This window comes from Procambarus clarkii, chromosome 78, assembly GCF_040958095.1.
Source record: "Procambarus clarkii isolate CNS0578487 chromosome 78, FALCON_Pclarkii_2.0, whole genome shotgun sequence".
NCBI lineage: Eukaryota > Metazoa > Arthropoda > Malacostraca > Decapoda > Cambaridae > Procambarus > Procambarus clarkii.
Genome location: NC_091227.1, coordinates 16,425,352 through 16,443,893, shown reverse-complemented (window position 1 = coordinate 16,443,893; position 18,542 = coordinate 16,425,352). Strand labels below are relative to the sequence as shown.

Genomic DNA, 18,542 nt, shown 5'->3' with positions numbered 1-18,542 from the left:
GGGCGACACCTCACCTCTCACCACACCCAACAGAAGCAACAGTCACCTCTACTCTTCTCAACACTGCCACTAGTCTCCGATATTTAGGAAGAATCCCGCTTCAAACAGCATAAATCAGTTAATTAATGTTTGCCACATTTCGACTCCTGCTTATACTGTAACCCCCAAATGCTTTGCAGTTTGGTTCTCCATCAGAGAACAATATTGCCGCCCATTTTGTGGTACAGAATCATCTGAATTGGTCCATTGTGCGCCATTGTGTGTCTCTGGGAACAAGTTTAAAGCTGCTTACTCTAGACTTATAATATTATTAGAAAGTCGCTTGTTTACCACTAATTCAGATACTGAGCTGCTTGCTCGTTGCAGGGTGTGGGTCACGGCGTTGGCGCTCTCTCGGCTGTTGGCTGACGTCTGGTACTCACCTAATTGTGCTTGCGGGGGTTGAGCTTTGTCTCTTTGGTCCCGCCTCTCAACTGTCAATCAACTGGTGTACAGATTCCTGAGCCTACTGGTCTCTATCATATCTACATTTGAAACTGTGTATGGAGTCAGCCTCCGCCACATCACTTCCTAGTGCGAGCAGGTCGCTGTTGTTGGTGTGTGGTGTACCGGCTAGCCTGTTGATACCTGGTTGATGGGGTTCTGGGAGTTGTTCTACTCCCCAAGCCCGACCCGAGGCCAGACTTGACTTGTGAGAGTTTGGTCCACCAGGCTGTTGCTTGGAGTAGCCCGCATGCCCCCATACTCACCACAGCCCAGTTGGTCCGGCACTCCTTGAAGGAAACAATCTAGTTTCCTCTTGTAGATGTCCACGGTTGTTCCTGCAATATTTCTGATGCTTGCTGGTAGGACGTTGAACAACCGTGGACCTCTGATGTTCATTCTCTGATTGTGCCCATGGCACCTCTGCTCTTCACTGGTTCTATTCTGCATTTTCTTCCATGTCGTTCACTCCAGTACGTTGTTATTTTACTGTGCAGATTTGGGACCTGTCCCTCCAGTATTTTCCATGTGTATATTATTTGGTATCTCTCTCGTCTCCTTTCTAGTGAGTACATTTGGAGAGCTTTGAGACGATCCTAATAAATTAGGTGCTTTACCTCGTCTATGCGTGCCGTATATGTTCTCTGTATTCCCTCTATTTCAGCAATCTCTTCCCCTCTGAAGGGGGAAGTGAGTACTGAGCGGTACTCAAGACGGGACAACACAAATGATTTGAAGAGTACAACCATGTGATCTCTGGACTTGAAGGTTCTCGTAGTCCATCCTATCATTTTTCTGGCTGACGCAATACTTGGTTATGCTCCCTAAATGTTAGGTCGTCGGACATCATTATTCCCAAATCCTTGACATGCTGTTTTCCTATTATGGGCAGATTCGATTGTGTTTTGTACCCTGTATTATGTTTAAGATCCTCATTGCCGTATCTGAGTACCTGGAATTTATCACCGTTAAACATGTTATTTTCAACTGCCCAATCGAAAACTTTGTTAATATCTGTTTGTAGTTTATCAATGTCTTCAGCAGAGGTAATTTTCATGCTGATTTTTGTATCATCGGCAAAGGATGATACGAGGCTGTGACTTGTGTTTTTGTCTATATCTGATATGAGAATAAGGAACAGCAGTGGTGCAAGGACTGTACCTTAAGGTACAGAGCTTTTAACTGCGCTCGGACTCGATTTTACTTGATTGACTGTTACTCTGTGTTCTGTTCGACAGGAAATTGAGTATCCAGCGTCCTACTTTACCAGTTATACCCATTGACCTCATTTTGTGTGCAATCACTCCATGGTCACATTTGTCGAATGCCTTTGCAAAGTCTGTGTATACGACATCTGCATTATGTTTTTCCTCTAATGCCTCAGTGATTTTGTCATAGTAATTACCTAAGTGTAGTTACAGGATGAGAGCTACGCTCGTGGTGTCCCGTCTTCCCAGCACTCTGTCATATAACGCTTTGAAACTACTGACGGTCTTGGCCTCCACCACCACCTCACTTAACTTGTTCCAACCGTCTACCACTATTTGCGAAAATGAATTTTCTTATATTTCTTCGGCATCTGTGATTAGCTAGATTATATCTATGACCTCTTGTTCTTAAAGTTCCTGGTCTCAGGAAATCTTCCCTATCGATTTTATCAATTCCTGTTACTATTTTGTATGTAGTGATCATATCACCTCTTTTTCTTCTGTCTTCCAGATGTGGCATATTTAATGCCTCTAACCTCTCTTCGTAGCTCTTACCCCTCCAGTTCTGGGAGCCACTTAGTAGCATGTCTTTGCACCTTTTCCAGTTTGTTGATGTGCTTCTTAAGATATGGGCACCACACAACCGCTGCATATTCTAGCTTCGGTCTAACAAAAGTCGTGAACAATTTCTTTAGTATATCGCCATCCATGTATTTTAAAGCAATTCTGAAGTTAGAAAGCGTGGCATAGGCTCCTCGCACAATATTCTTTATGTGATCCTCAGGTGATAGTTTTCTATCTAGAACCACCCCTAGATCTCTTTCTTTATCAGACTTCTTTAAAGATTTCTCACATAATATATAGGTTGTGTGGGGTCTATGTTCTCCTATTCCACATTCCATAACATGGCATTTATAAACATTAAATTCCATTTGCCAAGTGGTGCTCCATATACTTATTTTGTCCAGGTCATCTTGAAGGGCATGACAATCATCTAAGTTTCTTATCCTTCCTATTATCTTAGCATCATCAGCAAACATGTTCATATAATTCTGTATACCAACTGGTAGTTCATTTATGTAGACAATAAACATCACTGGTGCAAGAACTGAACCCTGTGGTACTCCACTTGTGACATTTCTCAAGTCCGATACATTGCCTCTGATCACTGCCCTCATTTTTCTGTCAGAAAATTTTTCATCCATGTTAGAAGCTTACCTATCACCTCTCCAATATTTTCCAGTTTCCAGAACAACCTCTTATGTGGAACTCTTTCGAAAGCCAGTTTTTAGGTCCAACTATCTCTTTCCTGTAATATCTCTGTTGCTCGATCATAGAAACTGAGTAAATTCGATATAGAGGATCTTCCAGATCGAAAACCATACTCTGTCTGATATTATATTTCTCTTCAGGTGTTCTACCCATTTAGTTTTAATTATTTTTTCCAATATTTTGACTATTACACTTGTCAATGATACCTGTCTATAATTAAGGGGGTCTTCCCTGCTTCCACTTTTGTAGATTGGAACTAAGCTTTTTCCACACATCAGCTAGAACTCCTGTAAACAGGGATGCCTGAAAAATCAGTTGAAGAGGAATGCTGAGCTCAGGTGCACATTCTCTCAGAACCCATGGTGAAACTCCATCTGGACCAACTGCCTTGTTCTTATTTAGCTCCTTGAGCATTTTTTCCACTTCGTCTCTAGACACCTCTGTGCTCTATGTTGTTCTCTGGAATTCTTATTGTATCTGGTTCCCTGAAGATTTCATTTTGTACAAACACACTTTGGAACTTTTCGTTTAATGTTTCACACATTTCCTTTTCATTTTTCGTGAATCTATTTCCCATTTTCAACCTCTGTATATCATCCTTTACCTGCAATTTGTTGTTTGAATTTATAGAATAGACCTGGTTCTGTTTTACATTTGTCTGCAATCCATTTTTCAAAATTTGTTTCTGCCTCTCTCCTCACTGTCGTGTAGTTGTTTCTCGCATCTTTGTATTGCTGGTATGTTTGGGGGTTTGGCCTCTTCCTGTATTGATTCCATTTTTGTGTCTTTTGGTCTCTGGACCTCTCGCACTTTCTGTTGAACCAATCCTGTTTCCTAGTTCTACTTCTCTGTTTTGGTATAAATTTGTGTGCCTTTATCATATATTTCACAGAACTTGACATACATCTCATTCACTTCCTTGCCTAGCAACAAGTCTGTCCAATTATACTCACTAAAAATTTTTTAAGGAAGGTTGCCATAATGTCCTCTCCTGAAGTCAGGTTTTTCAATTGCATCAACCTTCATATTTTCTTCCAGATTATAACGCATTGCATACTTTATTCCCAAAAAGACATGGTCACTTTTACCCAAGGGAGGAAGGTACTGAATGTCAAATATTTCTTCCTCCTTCCTGGTAAATATTAAATCTAGCATGGAGGGAACGTCCCCTTCCCTCATCCTCGTAGCTTGTTTAACATGTTGATACAAGAATGTTTCCAGGATGAGGTCTACAAATTTACAGGTCCAGAAATCTTCTGTTTTAGCTTCATATGCTTCCCAGTCTATGACTTTCAAGTTGAAGTCGCCGACTATCAACAGTCGTGAACTATCGTTATCCGCTCTTGCTATGATCTCTCATTATTGTTATAAGACCTTCTCTTTTACTATCTAGCTCCTCCTTTGACCATGTGCTGCTTAGCGGTGGACTGTATGCAATTATGATCATTAGTTTATCATCCTCATGGCAGATCTCTAGTGCTATTATGTCAATTTCTTGTGGATTGGCAGTCATTATTTCATTCACCTTTAGGTGTTCTTTCACCAGCACAGCAACGCCACAGCCTTTCCTAATTTTTCTGTCCCGTCTCCAAATTGAGTAGCCCCTTGGGAATATGATTTCATTTAAAATAACATCTTCAAGTTTTGTCTCCGTGAGTGCAACAATGTCTGGTGTCTGCAGCTGTATTACATCACTTAACTCCAGTATCTTCGATCTTACTCCATCTATGTTGGTGTATGCAATCTTCAGGAACTTGTTCCCCCTCTTCTTATTTTTCACTCCCCCTTTCTCTAATGATTTTGTTGGTTTGCCTTTATGTACCACTTTACTGGTCTGCCTACCCCTACCACTTTGTAGAAAAAAGAATTGATTTCTTCTTCATTCCTGCTCTCATTTAAACGTTTTGCCTCGGCGAGGTTCAGTTTCAGCTTCTCTCTATCTTCTTTTGAAAGATCTCGTCTTAACGACCACACTTTCCCATCCTCATCACTTTGTAATTTTCTAGCATTCCTTAGTACTTCTTCCATCTGTTTGGCACCATTTAGGGTGATCCTCAAAGGTCGATCTTTCCCTTTTACATATCTGCCGGTTCTCCTGTAGTCGCACACATTCTCTATGCACACAATTTTATCTACTACTTTTGCTTCTTCTACAGCTCTTTCTGACCTAGATGTTATCTCCTTTTCTTTGCAGCCAAAAACGATCAGGGACTTACTCCGATCAACTGTGTTTTGCACCAACTTCGGGTTAGATGCCAATTCTTTTCTCACTACCAGCCTAATGTTTGTATTATCTTGGTTGCTGCAGTGTTTGACTTCCTTTAGTGCTTCTATTTTTTCCTTCTCCTTGGCCACTTGTGCATAAGTTAGTTGCATATCTTTCTTGCACTGTTCTATTCCCTGTGGAATAAAACAGTGGTCAAGTAGCTGTGAGAGGCATGATCTTCCTGCTCTAAATCCATGTTGGCATGGATTGTGGAGGTCATTGGTTTCCATGAATCTAGTAACCTGACTTCTGATCACACTCTCAAATACTTTTATTATGTGGGACGTTAGTGCAACTGGTCTATAATTCTTTGCCAATGCTTTGCTACCACCCTTGTGTAGAGGGGCAATGTCTGCTGTTTTAAGCGCATCTGGTATCTTACCTACTCCACCTGCGAGTCACACTGCTTATCGCTCATTACCGAACCCTGAAACGAGACCCTGTCTTTATCCAGCGATTCTCCATCGGTCACTAACATATGCACGTCGGCCGACACCTCACCTCTCACCACACCCAACAGAAGCAACAGTCACCTCTACTCTTCTCAACACTGCCACTAGTCTCTGATATTTAGGAAGAATCCCGCTTCAAACAACATAAATCAGTTAATTAATGTTTGCCATATTTCGACTCCTGCTTATACTGTAACCAAACTGCAAAGCATTTTGCAGTTTGGGACGCCCTGTGGAGGCGGCTGGCATTATGGAGTCGTCGGTGACGCGGATTCGGAGGGTGGATTCCGCAGGATTGGAGTTCTCGGCGGCTGCTGATTGGGCATTGGTGGAGGTGACGCTTTTGTATGTTTTTAAGGTGGACCTGCACACTATTTACGGCCTTGAAAAGATCTCTGACAAGCATGTGGTAGTCAAGTTCTCTGCCCCTGGTCCATATCAGAGCTTCGTGAGTGATTTTGCTGGGCGTTCTCACCAGCTCCCAGGCTCTGCTGGTACTGTGGAGGTGTCGGACCCGTGTGTGGCGCCGACGTTTGTCAGTAACCATGGAGTTCCCTTGGACTTTCCCGAGGAAGTCCTTCGCACCTGCTTCTCTCGGTACGGTACTGTGTTCACTCACCGTATAACTTGTCTCCGCTCAGGCCGCCTGTCGGGTTTGAGGACGAATGTGCGGACCCTAGGCATGCGCTTGACACGTGATATTCCTTCTCAGGTCAAGTTCTACGGCTTTAACATGCGGGTATTCTATGAGGATGAACCGTGCACCTGTTTTAGGTGTGGATTGCGTGGGCATTTTGCGGCCGGTTGCACTGCTTCTGGGTTGGGGAGCCAACCCTCTTTCAGGAGGGTGATTTTTCCCCCTTGGGGGTTAGCGGGCCAGGCCAGGTGTTGTGGAGGCCGTGGTTGTCCACCGCGACCCCTCGCGTCGATGATGCCTTCTGATTTGACTGATCCTACTCAGGCTGTTCAGCAGTTTGGCCCACCTGGCCCATTGGTGTCTGATGTGGCACCCTCGCTTCCTGTGGACTTCGGCACTGCAGAGGTTCATCGGGATTCAACTGTTGCCGACATGGAGATGTGTACGCCTGTGGAAGCTATTCCATCGTGTGTCGGTAGAAGTGGCAATCTTGCGGGTCCTGCGTGTGGTGTTGCTCCTTTGTCTGGTGGCCGAGCTTCCGATGTAGTTGCTGCTGCTCCAGAGGCGCTGCGATCCTCTAATGGCTCTAGATGGCCTTCCCCGGTCGCGATATCGGACCAGCCCCGTTGTAAGCGGGAGGCGCGGACGTGTTCCTCTGACAAAGGTCCTCCCATCAAGCGAGGGGGGTCTACGGCTGGGGGCTGCTGTGGCGTGCGCCCCTCCTCCTCCCTCTGGTGGCCTGCTGAGGTCTGTTGCTCCCGGGGCTCCCTCTGGGGGCAGTGACGCCCCGGAGGCAGTTGAGGATGCTCAGTGGGTGGTGTCCTCTGGTGTGAAAGGTACTGGACAGGATGTGCTGACTATGAAGTTTACGAAGTCTACAAAGCGTGCAGGCACCAACGTCCCTGTGGGGCCCTCCACTGCAGGGTTGCCAGATGATGTGCCTACTATTCCTATTGCCTTCCCTGTGAGGGGCTCTGATCCGCCTTCGCAGGGGACTGTGGGGTTGGTGGGGTCCTGATTGCCCTTCCTGATGGCGCCCTCTCTGATTTGTGCGATGCTGAATGTGCGTGGGTTGCGTGACTTGGCAGTGCAGATGGGCTTGGTGGCTGTGCTTCGTGAGCATCGTGTAGCTGTAGCCTATATTCAGGAACATAATGTGCATGACTTGAGTGCTTTGTCTGGGTTGACTGATGATTTTCATGTGTGAACGCAGATGTAATACTACGGTGAGAACAATGATTATTATGGGCTCGCCATAGCCCATGCTACTTGGAACGTTTAGTTCCAGGTAGCGAATCTTAAACACCACCACCACCAGGTGAGAACACAGCTGTAATACTACAGAGTGAACACAGCTATAATGATGATTTTCATGTAGTGCTTAATCCGCCGAGGATGTCCTTTGGGGGCACGCTGATGCTGTTCTCCCGGAGGGCGTCTACTTCCGTGCTTCACACGGAGATGGATGAGGATGGCCGGGTGCTGTTCGCTCGTGTGCAGTACCTCGGGGTGGAGATTCCCTTATTGACTGTGTCCGCTCCTTCTGGCATGGCGAGGCGCCGAGAGAGGGTGGAGTTTTTTCAGGGTGGGCTGTTACACTTCTTGCATCATGACACAAGGGACATGGTTTTGGGGGAGCGATTTTAATTGTCACTCAAGCACGGGATTGCAACAGTGCGCATCCGCAGAATGTTTTTCGGGCATTAGTCTCCACCTTACAGAGTTGTGGGTTTCATGATGCTGCTCATGTTTAGAGGCGATTTGGAATTCACCTTTGCTGTGCGAGGGGGGTGTTCCAGGCTGGATTGTTTTTATGTTCATGGGCGGGAGGGCTCTGTTTTTGCATTTCGTACGGTTCCTGTTGCCTTTTCTGATCATTGTTTGGTTGTGGTGCGTGTTGCTGTTCGTAGTCAGGTTCGTGTGGGGAGGGGTTGGTGGAAGTTGAATTGTCGGTTGCTGCATTGTCCTTGGGTTTCGTGGGTGGTGGGTGGGGCTTGTTCCTCGCAAGTGCGAGTTTTCGTCTGTGTTAGACTGGTGGGAGTGGTGCAAGGTGGAATGCAAGTCTTTTTTTGTTGCGGTTGCGAAGCGTGAGGCAGCGGGGCATTTTGGTTTGTTGCGCTTTCTTCAGGCGAGGTTGACTCGGTTGTATGTGTTGCTTAATAGTGGGGTTGATTGTTTTGCTGCTATTTCTGTGTGTAAGGAGCGCATTTGTGGTTTGCGGGAGGAGTTGGCAGAGGGGGTTTGGGTGCGGGCTCGTGTTGACGAGCGTGTGTCTGGTGAACGGCTTTCTCCTTTTTTTTTGCGGAAAGAGAAGGCCCTTCAGGACTCGGTTCTTTTCACCGGTCTCCAGCGTCCAGACGGTTCTGTTTTGTCTAACATGGATGGGGTCCTGTTGTACGTGCAGCAGGAGTTGGGGGCGCTGTATGAGGAGGTAGGGGTGAATGAGGATCTGGCCACTTTCTTTTTGCGTCACTGCTTGCCTGGTTTGTCGGCTGCGGGTTGTCCCGCTTTGGTGAGGGACGTTCGTCGGCTGGGGTGTGGTGCGATCTTTCCGATCCGGCAGGGTGCCTGGCTCGGATGGGCTCCCTGTGAAATTTTATGTGACGTTTTGGGATGTTCTTGGTGAAGCTTTTTTGGAGATGGTTAAGTTTTATTTCCAGACTTGTTGTTTACCCGCGTCCCATTACGATGGGGTTGTGCGGTTGCTTCCGAAGCCAGGTGATTTGCGTTTTCTATCAAATTGGAGGCAGATCACCCTGTTAAATGTTGATTATAAGGTTGTCTCGAAGTTGCTGGCGGGTCGGTGTCGGGATGTTATTGGTTCTGTGGTTTCGGTTGAGCAATTTTGTGGCATTCCGGGTAGGTCTTTGCTTCATTGCAATGCTCTTTTACGTGATGTGATTCTGTGTGCCTCTGAGCTTCGCTTTCCTGCAGCGATGCTCAGTTTAGATTGGTCGAAGGCATTCGACCATGTGTCGATAGGCTTTGTGTTGCAGCCTATGGAGAGGTTCGGGTTTCCTCCATTGTTTGTTTCTTGGGTACGTATGTTGTATGCCCGTTGTCATAGTTGTGTGTGCATCAATGTTTTTTTTGGTGCCCCTTTTGCCGATCGGTGAGACAGGGGTGTCCCTTATCTATGCTCCTTTATGTTCTTTTTTAGGAGCCTTTGTTTTGTACGGTTCAGTCCTGTGCTTTGGTGGTTCCTCCGAGGCTGCCCGCTGGTCTCTGTTTACCAATCTGTGGGTATGCTGACCATACGGTTCTGTTTGTGGCGACCGATGACTCTGTGGTTGCGGTTCGGCGTTTTGAGCTGGCCACTGGGGCCCTTGTTAATAGGGGTAAGTCCTGTCTGATGGGGCTGGGGAGCTGGGCCTCCCGTTCAGTGTGGGCGGGGTCATGGATTCCGGTGGTCAGGTCGATTGGGTTCTCGGAGTTACTTGGTTTAGCTTGTATGACCAATCCTTGGAGTGGAATTGGGATGCGGTGTCTCGGTCGGTTGAGGTGGTGGTTGGTTTGTTATCCTTGCGTCCGTTGATGGTTTATCAGTGGGCGATTGGTGTTACTAGTAAAGTTCTTTCGAGGGTGTGGTTTTTGGCTCGGTGCTTCCCTCTGGATCGGCAGCGTGCTCATAGGTTGGAGTGCAGAGTCTATCGGTATGTGTGGTGTGGGAAGTATCATCCGGTTCATCGCTCCATGGTTTTGAGGGTAGAAGAGGGGGGGGGGGTGTTGGCATCCCTGATGTTTTTACCAAGGTTTTGGCTTTGTTTTGGGTGTCGTCGTGTCAGTATTTGGGGGTGGGTGGGGGCTTCAATGAGCTTGGGGTTTATTTCTGTTCAGTTCGGTTTAGTTATTTGCTTGAGTTAGGGGCTGGGTGTGAGGTCGCCTTTTGTACGCCTACTGTGTTTTTGCGAGCGGTTGGGATTCTGCGGCAGCTCTGTCGTGTTCCTGGGTTTTTGTCCCTGTCGTGTCGGGGGGTTTATGGGGCTCTCCTTCGTCGTGTGAGTCATCGGGTTGAGGGTTTGTTTCCGTGCTGGGATTGGGGGGAGGATTTGGTCCGTCTTGGGTGGGCGGCATTTGGCTCCGCAGCAGCGGGAGTTTCTCTTTCGTATGCTGCACGAGTCCTTGCCGTCGAATGATCGTTTGTGTATGCTTGGGTTGCGTTCTTCTGTGGCTTGTGCGCATTGTGGATTGGTTGAGACGCAGTTACACGTGTTTTATTTTTGTGAGAGGGTACAGGGCTTAGTTGATTGGCTGCTTGATGTGATTGCGGTGTTCTGTGGGCCCGGGTTTTGGGGGGATATTTTACGGTTCCTGTTTCTTTCGTTTCCTCAGGGCTCCAGGCGGCTTCGGAACACCCTTAGTGTCTTGATTGCGGATTATGTGTTTTACGTGTGGGTTGGGCGTTTGGAGGGCTATGGGGTTCGCCGGATTCTGGGTTTTCTGCGGGGGCGTTTGCGTTTCACATGGTGGTGGTGGTTGTGGCGTGCTTTTCCGTTGGAGTTTGCTGGTTGATCACTGACGTGTATGTTCGGGGTGATGCTTTGGGGTTGGTAGGGAGGTAGGGGGTTTGATCAGTGTATTGGTGTGGTTGCGGTGGATTTGGGGGAGGGCTTGTTGGGTCATTTGGGCGTTTGGGTTGTGTGTATTCCCCCCGCCCCCTGAGGGCTTCCTCGGCGGTGTGTTGTGTGTGTTTGCCTGTGTTGTGTTTTGTGTTGCTCCTTGTGTGTGTCCTTGTTGTTTGGGTTTGTGTGTGATTTGTGCTCCTTTGCCGGATCCTGCGTGTTCCGGTGTTTTTTCTTTTTGTGTGCTTGGCTGTGGTTCTGGAACTTGTATCCCGGTTCCTGTACGTTCCGGTGTTTCATCCTGTTAGTTTGTGTGGGTGTTTAGTTGCGTCCGGCTCCTGTGTGCGCTAGTCCTTGTGTTTTGGTGTGTCTGCGTGTGTGTCTTTTCATATGTTCCACCGGTTCCTGCGAAGCTCTGGTGCTGTGCTCCTATTTGTGTGGGCTTCTGCCTTGTGTGTGTGGCCCTTTTGGGTACTTTTATTTATCATGCTTAATGTATTTTTTCCGTTGTTATTTTACCTTTTTTTTTTTTTTGTGCCGCTGGCTTGTTATATGTGTAGCTGCTCTGTGTGTGTCTGAGTTCTTTGTGTTACTCCTGTGGATCTTGTGTTATGCATACTTGGATTTTTTTTATATTGTATTTTTGTCAGAATAAAAAAAAACTGGTGTATTCATGGTCTTGCATTTTTTTTTTGCATACGGCTTGTTGTCGTGGGAGTTCTTTTGGTTCTTTCCCATGTACTTTGTCAGGCTTTGTATATCGTTTATTGTATATATTGTACTTATATAAATAAAAAAAAATCAGATACCTGACTGACCAAACAAATAAACAGGTGGTCTGTCAACTCGGGTTTACCTAAATTTTCTGTGCTGGTACTCCCTCCGCCAGATCTATTTATAAGGATCTTTGGTGAAAACTGACCGACCAGTTGCCCTCTGGTTCGCTAGGCAGCTTTTCATAACTTGCTGGACATATTTCAGCCCGCAAGTGCGCCTCTACACACCCAGTACACACGACTGTACCCAGGAATCGTTCACGCAAGAAAGACTTTCCACTCCCCCCCCCCCCACCCTCTACAACTGTGATTCCTAGGATGCAACGCTTGCCAACCGCCTCCCTCCCCCTCCTATCTTTTCCCCGGATAAACCTAGCTAAGTGACCCTAGCCATTGCATCTCTGCTGACGTCACCCGGACGGTCCACGTCGACGCCACAACATCTACCTTTGTTAAGGAAGTGATTGTGTTGTCCGACTTTTCTCAAGTTGTGATTAATTACGACACATCGTAACATGGCAACAATGGAAACAGAAGGAAATTGTTACGTACCTTAGAGATTGATGGATTCCTGTCACACGATGAGCTATCAAACACTTACCTGAATGGCATGAAAACCAATCATTTATATTTGTACCACTTACGGGCTATTCATGCCCGTGCCACCTCTTGGGTGGCTTAATCTTTATCAATCAATCAATTTATATTTTTTGACATACTTTTATATGTTGAAATTATCATATGCCACATGAATAATTATATTTTAATCCACATATATAAGCAGCGCAGGTAAAAGGTCACACTTGAGCATCAAGGTGTTGCTTACCTTGAGCTGAAGACGAGAGAGCTGGAGTACCTCGTCTAGGGAGGTCAGGCCGGGGACAAGAGCTTGACCCAACACTGCCTTCAACACGCTCATATGCACAACGTAACAAGACCACGTAATAGTTCAGCAGAAGACCAGGAAACGCTGCACGAATTTTCAATTTCAATTCAATGGTTAAACCACCAACCACCGCTACAGACAGTAGTCCGCGTATAGTATTCACCTTATTACATGCCTCGCTGATAACATACCTATAGTTCAAATGTTTTACAGGTAATTCCTTAAAGTTTCTAAACACGAATTACAGGTACAGACACTTGTGTAATTTTGAAATAGTAGTTGAGGCCAATCTTGGTCGAAAATGTCCTGTAAAATACTAAACTATTCTGTCAACACCTCGGCGAGTACAGCAACAGCCGTGTGCTCCACCCTGATGTCCGTCTTAGTCCTCGGCGCTATGCACAGCAAACTTCATGGACCTCACTGAGGAAAAAAAAAAAGATTATTTTAAGTATCTGCATCCATTATCAAAAAAATCAAGTCAAGAAACTAGTAAAAACACGCCAATAGTTTGTTAATATTACAATAATCAGTAACTTGAACTGTTTATAAGTAAATACTTACGTCAATTTTTATTTTCCAACAGTAACATTTTAATTCTTCATAAAGCCTTTACATGCAAGTGTGCCACTCACCAGAGCACGTCCTGCTCCTACCTTACCCGACGCTGTACTGAAGCAACAGGCGGGAGTAAAGGGTTCAGAAGGTTTTCCGTTCGGGAATTCGAATGACCCCGCTCATAAACCCGCCCGTAGCCAGGTGTTCCATCGTTTCCTCCTAACTCAGCCAAACACAACCCATCCTTCTGCCCAGAATGTAAGTCTAATACTGAGTTATATAGATTTTAATGAGTCAGTACATGACTTATACGTTGTGAACCCGATGGCCCTTTGGTTTGACGATGAACTGTGAAAACAAATGTCCAAAATGCTTCATTCACTTCCTTCATTCAAACCACACGACACTAACCCTAATTAGGAACTAAAAGCATGGATAATCCATCATCCAAACCCATCACTATGAACGTGAAACACTTTATATATGATTATATAATAACATTATTTTGTATTTGAGAAACTGTCGATTATGCATTATATATGACGTTAAATTTACGGCATGCATCACGGGGACGTTGACAGCTGCAGTGGCCATTACTTGATGATGGATGAGTCTGGCCCTAGCTTCGGTGCGGGGCAGACGTGTTGAATCGGCGCTCCAGCAGTTTGGTGTTGTTTGCCCGTTTCGGCCGGTTGGGGGCGGGTGTGTGTCTGCTCGCCTGTGCTGACGTGGCGTTACGATGGGGGTCCCTCTACCCCCAGTCGTCCGGGCTCAGTCTGTGGGACTAGAGTTCTCTGTGCGGGCTGGTTACCCGGAGATTGCCCTGGCTTGTGAACTGCTCTCTGTCCCTGTGTTTGCGATTTATGGGGTCGAGTTGGTAACGGCCCGTAGGGCCATTGTGAAGTTTGCAGAGGAGGCGGCGTATCGCGATTTTCTCCGGCGATACGAGGGGCGGACACTGCCCCTGCCGGATGGTGCGGGCACTGTCACCCTCTCGGATAGAAGTGGTGCACTTACTTACATCAGTGTGCATGGGGCTCCCTTGGAGTTTCCAGAGGCTCTGCTACGGCGGTATTTCGGGCGGTTTGGCGCAGTTGTTAGTGTGAGAGTGAACGTGGTGTCTTCTAGTCCTCTTAAGGGTGTGAGGTCTAACATTCGCACCCTGGGCATGAGACTCCGGGCGGATATTCCGTCCTCTGTGCGCCTTATGGGGTACAACGTTCGGGTGTTTTACGCCCGTCAGCCGCGGACGTGTTATCGTTGTGGTCTATTGGGCCATCAGGCTGCTGACTGTTCTGCGCCTCCTGTTGCACCAGTGAACCTCTTCAGTGAGGAGGATTTTCCGCCCCTTCCTGTGGGGGATGATTCGGTGGGTATGGACGTCTCTTCGGCTGAGGAGGTGCCCTCTGTAGCAGCTGTTGCTCCGCCTGTTGCGCCCCCTGTTGTTGCCGCATCTCTTCCAGAGGTTGGGTCCTCGCCTAGTGCTCCAGCTGGTGTCCCTGTGCCTCTTCCGCCTGCCGTTTGCTCAGACCCCTCGTCTTCCAGTTCTTCCTCTGCTGTGTCTGTCCCGGTCCCTGCACCCTCGCCGTCTGTCCCGGCTGTGCTGGGAGATGAGGTGGATCCGGAATTCCCTCCTGTGCCTGGCCTGGTGCCCCGTGTGGTTGAGGAGGCTGCCGTGCTGCGGCGTGCGTCGGTTCGCTCGGTTGGTGCTGCGCGGGTCGCTGAGTCTGCCTCTGGGTCTGATGATGTGCGGCCCGAGCCTAAGCGTTCCCGGCGTTCTTCTGTGTGGGCTGATGTTGGCGAATTCGACGAGTGTCGTCCTTCCGTTGACGGTGGGGTGGCTCCGGATGTGGTGCACACTACGGTGGTGGCGGAGGTACACTTGCCTGAGGATGCAGGTGCCAGCGTTTCAGCCTCCACTTCTGGTCCGGTGTCCGAGGGTCCTGCTTCAGGTGCGTTGCCTGCGTCGGATGGCTCCGGTTCTTCGTGGGCGGTGGTTCCCCCTGCTGTAGTTGGTGGTGAGCGGGGTGGCCTGGTGGTGATGTTGAGAAAGGATGCTTGCTCTGGATGTTCTGTGGCCCCTTCCTCGTTACCCGTTTCCTCGGCAACGGTCTTGCCGCCTCTTCCGTTTCCTGCAGTCCCTTCCGTGTCTCCTGCGGTATCCGTGGAAGTGCTATCGTCTCAGCGTCCGACACCTGCACCGATGGCGAAGGCGTGGCAGGCTCGGCGACCCTCGTCCGCTTCTCCGGTGTCGTCTGCTTCCTCGAAGGGCGTTGTTGGCGCTCCCCAGCCTCGTTATGCGACTTGCGTCAGTGACCTTAGGCATTGGCCGATGCCGCCAGATATAGATGTTCCTGAGTTTATGATACCCGCTCGAGCGCGGGGGATCAAAAACCCTACAGACCTTGAAGATCTCGTCTGGGAAGCTTAGAAGTCGAAATATCCTTGTGAGCTGTTCCCGGAGAAGTACGTTTCTTCCGATGTTCCTCGCAAGTGATTTCTATGTATTTTGTGTTGCCTGGTTGTGGGGTGTGTATGTGAGTGGGTGGGGTGGGTATTGTTTCCCGGTTCCTGCGTGCTCCGGTTTGTTTTGTGGGTTTTTTTGTATGGCTCGTGGGGGGGTGTGCGGTTCCTGTGCGTTTGTGTGTTCGGTTATGGATGTCGTGTGCGCTTGTTTGTCATATTGTGTGCCCTTCAGGCTGTTGGCGTGTGCTCTTTGTTATGTTTTGCCTTCCGTTTGTTATGGCGGATCTGTTTTCTTTATTGTTATTGTCCTTATTCTTGTATGTTTCTCGCCTCTCTGTATGTATTTGAGGTGTTAGCAGACTTGTTTTGTGTGCGTTTTGTCCTGGGGTTTTCCCTTATGTTTGTATTACACTGTGTTACTAATTGTGTATTGTTTGTATCTGCATTTTTGTTTTGTGGTCAGCCCTTCTGGCTGGTCTTCTATTGATTTGTTCCTTTGTCCTTGTACATATGTGTGCTTTGTACTTTTGTTCTATGTTGTATTTGTTCTGTTTTTCTTGTACATTATACGCATGCTTGCATGTAAAAATAAAAATAAAAAAAAAATAAAAAAAAAAAACTTGATGATGAGTTGATGAATACTCCGCCCACCTACCATCAAATATCATCACTCCGCCCATCTATTTCATACATATAATTACCTACAGAACTAAAACACCTAACCTAGCCTGGCATAGGCATAATTATGCACAAAATTTTAAAATACATAAAAGTTCATTCTTATTCGTGAAGATATCGTTTTGGTTATATAGTATAGTACAGTACATTAAAATTAACGAATCTTCTTTTGGGGTCTGTCGAAGCTTGGATGACAGTCTGCATATGAGGAAGAATATAATTATATGTGCTCAATTGCGTATATGAAATATTTAGGGAATGTGAGCTTAGAGAATACGACATGAGTGATGCATTTGGCCGATGTTTTGAGGCGAAACTACGATGAAACACTGCCTGTGGTCGAGAGGGTATTATAAGCGTGTTTATTCGAGTCTTGAAAGGAAGATCTGAGCCCTGTACTTCCTCGGGGCCACTCACTACCCGTCATCATAAACAAAAGCCAAATACTCGTTAATCAAGCCGTCAAATCCCTGGTTTACGAACGTAGAAAAATTTTACCCACGACTCACAACAGATGGCATTCGAACATTTCTGAAACAGGGCTTTGCCGCCGTTCTCTGCTCGAATAGTTCCTGTCAATACTTCACCCAATAATTTTCAATAGAACCTAAACAACATAAGCTAGCCTAGACTTAACTATACAACAAGTTCAAATATATGACAGTTTTAATTTATATTTGAGAAAACGTCGATTTTGAGCACAGAATTTGTTAACATGAAAGTATACGTATATGGCCGCCGCCTGGGGCAGTGTAGTGTGAGGACGGGGTGGTTAGACCATTGAGTCATTACGTGTGGTTAGTAAGTCAATCCGTCCTCTTAAAAATAACGTCACCTTTCGCTCGTATGCGCGCTATGGCCAAATGTGGACGTAATTTGAAATGAAATCGACTCACAAAAGTGACGCAATTCTTACTGTGCTGTGCTTTATTATTGTAAAGCACAGTACTGTGATTTGCTCGGTACTGTGCTTTGCTGTACTGTGTTATGATGTGCTGTACTGTACTGTTCTGTGAAGGATTGTACTGTGCTGTGCTCTGCTCTGCAGAATGTGACGGAAATACGAAAAGTTTATTTTCAAACTTTCACAACTTCTCGTGTATAACATAAACAAGTATTGAGTTAAAGTGATTTACTGGAACTGAATGTTGCAGTATTAATGCCTGATTGTGTGCAGTACAATTTAAGAGTACAAAGTAGTACCCGAGTACCCTGCAGGTACCCGAGTACCCTGCAGGTACCCGAGTACGCTGCAGGTACCCGAGTACGCTGCAGGTACCCGAGTACCCTGCAGGTACCCGAGTACCCTGCAGGTACCCGAGTACCCTACAGGTACCTGAGTACCCTACAGGTACCTGCATTATTCGATTGCTGTCTGGCAATGTCCTAAAAGTGTACTGTAGTTCCATTTGAGTTACTTGCGAGAAACCCGGGCAGAATGCGCCGCTACTGCTATACGGGACGAGGTGCTGACTCGAGATACAGAATACAGTGTATGACTCTGTATGACTAACCATCCTGAGTGATGGGAATTTTTTGCACCACGTAGCTAGTTTTTTGACACGCTGTACTCCCCTTCATATAGTCTAGGGTAGCTGCACAAATGCAGATGCGCCTAAATATCTTAATAATGAACTAAATAATGAACACTTTTTTTTTATTTCACCTTGCTCTGTATACCAGATAGGACTTAAGAAGCATTACCTACCATCCAAGCCTTCCTGCTCACGTAAACTAGGCGAATAAATAATGCTGCCCATATGGCAATGTCCGTAGGTAATCTCTGGTCTGTTTCAGATTCTACGTGGATGTTGCTTTGTCCACTAAGTGCTAGTCACTTGGAAAATTTTCTACACTGTGCGAGCTCAATCACTGTGGGTACTATAATAATACTTCACAACAACACTATTCTATTCATTCACCACAATACTACTCTCTGTTACGCAGTTCCAGACATGCCTTACAAGAACTACCCCGACCCCACTGCCACAAGATTGGTATTGCCACAAGAAATCGTTCTTTCTATTTAACTTTTATACCGCTATAAGAATTCACAATGATACGATTGATCACTGCGCTGTTGCACACTGTGTGAGACCAAAACTAAGTTTTGATCGCTATAACGATTAAATATCCCCGGATTTTGATGATAATTTCACTATCGCCTGCTGACACTTGTTCCCTCCTTAGCTGACGACTTAGCAGTCGTCAATGTGTGCGTGTGTACGTGTGTGTGTGTGTGTGTGTGTGTGTACGTGTGTGTGTGCATATCAACAGGGATAAATGTACGGTTAAACT

At 46.6% G+C, this 18,542-nt stretch overlaps 1 protein-coding gene across 1 annotated transcript in view; it reads right to left on the bottom strand.

The window, feature by feature from the left end:
• Positions 1–13,468, bottom strand: part of LOC123746117 (uncharacterized) — a 50,169-nt gene extending 36,701 nt beyond the window's left edge. Inside the window, exons 1-2 of the mRNA XM_045727395.2 lie at positions 13,107–13,468; positions 12,483–12,965 (exon numbers count right to left, since the gene is read on the bottom strand). The gene's annotated coding sequence lies outside the window, so the exon portion shown is untranslated. The remainder of the gene's footprint in view (positions 1–12,482; positions 12,966–13,106) is intronic.
• Between the last annotated feature and the right edge of the window lie 5,074 nt (positions 13,469–18,542).